Genomic DNA, 4,548 nt, shown 5'->3' with positions numbered 1-4,548 from the left:
ACCTCCTCCAACAAGGCCACACCTCCTCCAACAAGGCCACACCTTCTCCAACAAGGCCACACCTCCTCCAACAAGGCCACACCTCCTCCAACAAGGCCACACCTTCTCCAACAAGACCACACCTCCTCCAACAAGGCCACACCTCCTCCAACAAGACCACACCTTCTCCAACAAGGCCACACCTCCAACAAGGCCACTCCCTGGGCCAAGCATATTCAGGTCACTACAGAGGGTAAGGCAGGACTGAGATTCACAGAGATGCAGGACCCCACACCCACACCCACATCCCTTCAGCCAGGAGGCAGATCCTACAGATCTCCAGGACTGATGAGGATTTGGACTTTATCCTTATATGGTAGGAAAGAGGTATATCTGCTTGCTAGGGCTGAGATAGCTACCCATTGTGTGGTTGACACAAACACGATTTCTCCACAGCTATAGACTCTCAAGATCTCGGGGGTCCAGGTCCTGGCTTGGTTCCTCCTCAGGTCTCCATGGCTTGTTGATACAAATGACTTCCCCCATCTTCCCTTGTTCCCCCCTCTCTGCACACAGGAATCCAGACTTCCTCCTTTTTTAGAAGGATAGCCATCATTTTGGGTCTAACTCCAAACCAAGTCACAGCTAAAAATGGGGGTGGGGAGCATCAAGTTTTGTCTTTTGGGAAGTGGGAGCACAGCTCAGTCCCTAATCAACTGGGGAGGACTTTTCAGGTGGGGGAGCAGCAGATAGATGGACGGCAGTCAGAAGACATACTTAAGGCGGTGTCTGTTGGGGATGAGGGTAGAGTTCGGCCGTAGAGTGTTGGCTGGCAGGCATGGAGGTGGGTAAAGGAGTAAAAGAGAGGGTTTTGTTTGTTGTTGTTTGGGGGTTTGTTTGCTTGGCTTTAGTTTCTGGATTCGTTTGTTGCTAGTATGTGGACATCACAGGGGTCTGTAGCAGGGCCTACTGTGGAAGGTGGATAAGTACTGATTTCAGAGGTATTCTTCTATTTCTAGCCCACTGGGACCAAGTGACACAACCCTTCAGGTACTCTGGCCTCTCTATGAGAAATGAAAAGGAAAGAGAGGGACACGGGACAAGCTTGGCCACTCAGGGGCTACTGCATTTGTCTGAGCCCCTCATCTGAGTATGTGGGTGAAGTCGAGGCTGGAGGGGTGGGGGCAATGGTGAGACCGTCAGAAAGGCTGACATGTAGAGCCAGAGGTCTTCCAGGCCCCCTCCCTCAAGCCTGGCATAGTGTGGCTGTTAGCCCAGAGTCAGCTCTTTGCCCACCCCTTCCATTCCCCAGATAAGCAATAGACAGCCCCAGGTCAAGGTCTCCTCATAATATCACATTTCAGGGAGAGAGAGAGAGAAGGAAAAAAAAAAAAAAGTCCAATGCAGTGTAGTGACTTGCCAAGATAAGCCTAATATCTAGATAAGATCGGAGTTTGTTTTAGAAAGAAAACAAAGCCTGATGTTTTGGAGAGCTCAGCTTGATTCGAATAAGGACTGTGGTCTGGGTGCCCTGAAATTTTCATTCTGACCCAAAAACAAAATGAAAAAGTCTTTTAAAGCTCAGGGAGAGAGAATGAGAGTGGGGGAAACGGGGGGGGGGGGCAGGTAGTGGGTGCTCTAGCTCTGTGAGGGTCCCCTGTGAGGGCACTCTGTGAGGGTCCCCTGTGAGGGTCCCCTGTGAGGGTCCCCTGTGAGGGCGAGGGTGGATACGGATGCTTAGCTCTGAGGAATGAGCCTGCAGAGTCTGCAGAGGGAATTTGGAGCTAGAATTGTGCACAGAAGGAAGGCTGGAGTGTGGCTGAGGACGGGGTTCTAATCCTGAGCGTGATGAGACAGATCGAGAGGTGAGAATGGTGCTATGGTACCATTAGGACAGAGTCATGGATGAATAGCCCAGGAGGAACCACACCAAGTTCCACAATACAGAGGAAGAAGTGAGCAGAGCCAGAGTCCACGCTACCCTCCAGTGTTACTGAGTGTTGGGGCCACCAAGCTTTCCTGTTCTTCTGGGAAAAATCTCCAATCCTGGAAGAAGGAAAGAAGCAGGGCTCACGTCGGGGACAAGACAAATCATTTTTTCCCTTTGCGTATCTAATCATATCCATAGAAAAGGGGGGCTGTCCTGGGTTATTATAGCTACTTAAAGCTCCCCTTAACAGCCATTTACCCTCTTCACATCACTTCCCCTGCCTGCAACATCATCTCCTTTCCTAACTACTGCTCAGCTCAAGTGCCACCTCTCCCACTCTCCCAGGTACTCTTTCATAGTCCTCCCCCACTCTGACCCACTGTTGGGTGAGATGACCCTTTAGGCATGGGTTGCTAGCTGGACATCACAAATTCACAAATACATCATTTCCCTTTTTTTTTTTTTGTTTTTTTTTTTGGCTACCCCTTACCCCTACCCCAGACAGGGTTTCTCTGTGTAATAGCTTTAGCTGTCCTGGAACTTGATATGTAGATCAGGCTAGCCTTGAACTCACAGAGATCCACCTGCCTCTACCTCATGAGAGCTGGGATTAAAGGGGGTGGGCTACCACATCCAGCCTCCAAAATTGAGATTCTTAGCAGAGGGTAAATTTTTCCCTCCAGGGAACATCTGACCATGAGTGCAGACATTTCTCGTTATCACACTGATAGGTGCTACTGGCACCTGGGAGACAGAGGCCATGGTTGCCGCTAATTATCCTACTATGCCTGCAGAGGCTCCTTCCACCCCAAATAATGACCCCACCCAAACTCAGTACCACTGAGTTGTCAGTGACAAGCGGATGCTCGGGCGGGACTACATCTCCCAGCCACCTTTGCAGTTGGGTGTAACCTGAGACAAGGTTCCAGCCAAAGGAATGTAAGCAGGGGTGGACTGGATGTAGACCATTTGGGGGAAATGGCTAAACTACAGACAGATAAGGTCTGGCTCTCTAAGTCACCATGGGAAGCAAAACTCACTTGTCCACAAGAAACACCCATCCTGGACCACCCTGTGTAAAATACTCTTTAACAGCAGTAAGCCAGTGAGTGACTGGGGGCTGTTATAGCCCTGGAATGGCTTTCTTTGTTTTCCCTGTTTTCCTAGGCAGTCCATTCATTCACGCGTCCATTCATGCCACAAGTCTTCCTTTATGCGTCGGGCTCTGTGCTAGGGCCCAAGGAAGCAAGAGTAAAAGAATGAGAGACATCCCCCCACCCCCATCCCGTGGGTCCTTCCCTTACTTGGGTGATGGTTTATTAAGAAGAGTTAAACAATAAAACACAGTTAATTATGCTACTAGAGGGGTGGGGTGGGGTGCAGACAAGACGAGCTCTATACTCAGCCAAGGTGGGGGTTCCCGGATGAGTGGCAGCACTTTCTAGAAGCACGCACAGAGTGACCAGTGCAGGGAGGTAAGATACAGTAGAAAGACGCTGCACCAAGCTGTGGCTCCGAGAGAAGGCAGTCTGTGACGCTCCGGCCTCTATAATGGTCAGCTTCTCATCTGCTATTACTCAGGCTGAGTGGAAGTTCATGATGGCACACACCTCTTGAGTTCTTGGTGCCTGTATGACCCAAGGAGACTTTCCCTATCGCGAAACTCATTTCTAATTTCTCTTCAGTCTTCCTTTTCAGGAAACATTGTCCACACCCACGTAGACCCCGAAGAACCAGAATCCTGGAGGGTCACTGTGGACTCTCTCACTGGGGGTCCATGTCTACAGGATCATTAGTCTAAGAAAACCGGAGGATTTTAACAGCTCCTTAACACCTCAAGGATCCAAGTCCAACCACGAAGCCAAAGGCGCCCTGCCTCTGCTTTCCCCTGGCTCTTGTCAGTTATCTTTTCAAACACCAACTACCTGCCCTCCCTGCGCTTTCTGGGAGTCTTTGGAGTGACATCCAACTTTCTGCTAAGCCCTCCCAGCAAGGGTCTTCATTGTCTGTCTTTGTTTCCCAGTTCTAGAACACCTAGCTCCGCCCCTCGGAGGTCCTCCCAACTCCTGCTGGCAACTTTCCTTCAGGGCTGTGTGCCTGGGATGCTCCACCCCCGCCCCGCCCCCTACATCTGGCTTTCTCTTATTCCCCCTTCAAAATTTAGCGTACAAGCAATCTTCACCAGTGCCTATCAGGGGCCATGGTGGGTTTGGGAGCTTGGAAGGTGAAATGCCCCACGCAGGTTCACATGCTGGAACTCTCAGTCTCAGGCTGAGAAGGCTGTGGGACCTTTAGGAAGTGGCTCCTTGCCCGAGAAAGTGTGTGGCTTGGGGGCAGGTCTTGGGGGGGGGGTCTTTATAGCCTGACCCGACTTGCCAGCTTTCCCAGAGTGTGACTAATCCTGCCTCCTTACTTTGTCTTTCCTGGAGTATTTTAACCCCGGAACAGAAAATTAACGTAAGACAGTGGACATTCTGTGAACTTGGAGAAGTGTGTGGAGTAGATAGACGACGGCAGATGGACTCCTGGCTGGATAGGAGGATAGATGGCCAGATGGATGGATGGATGAACAGAGGGGCGGATGCTGGAGAATGTTCTTGGTAGTGGTATCAGTGAAATTGACTCACTGCCCTCTCCTG

Source organism: Mus pahari, chromosome 6 (genome assembly GCF_900095145.1).
Source record: "Mus pahari chromosome 6, PAHARI_EIJ_v1.1, whole genome shotgun sequence".
Classification (NCBI taxonomy): domain Eukaryota; kingdom Metazoa; phylum Chordata; class Mammalia; order Rodentia; family Muridae; genus Mus; species Mus pahari.
Note: the sequence above shows the minus strand (reverse complement) of the source record.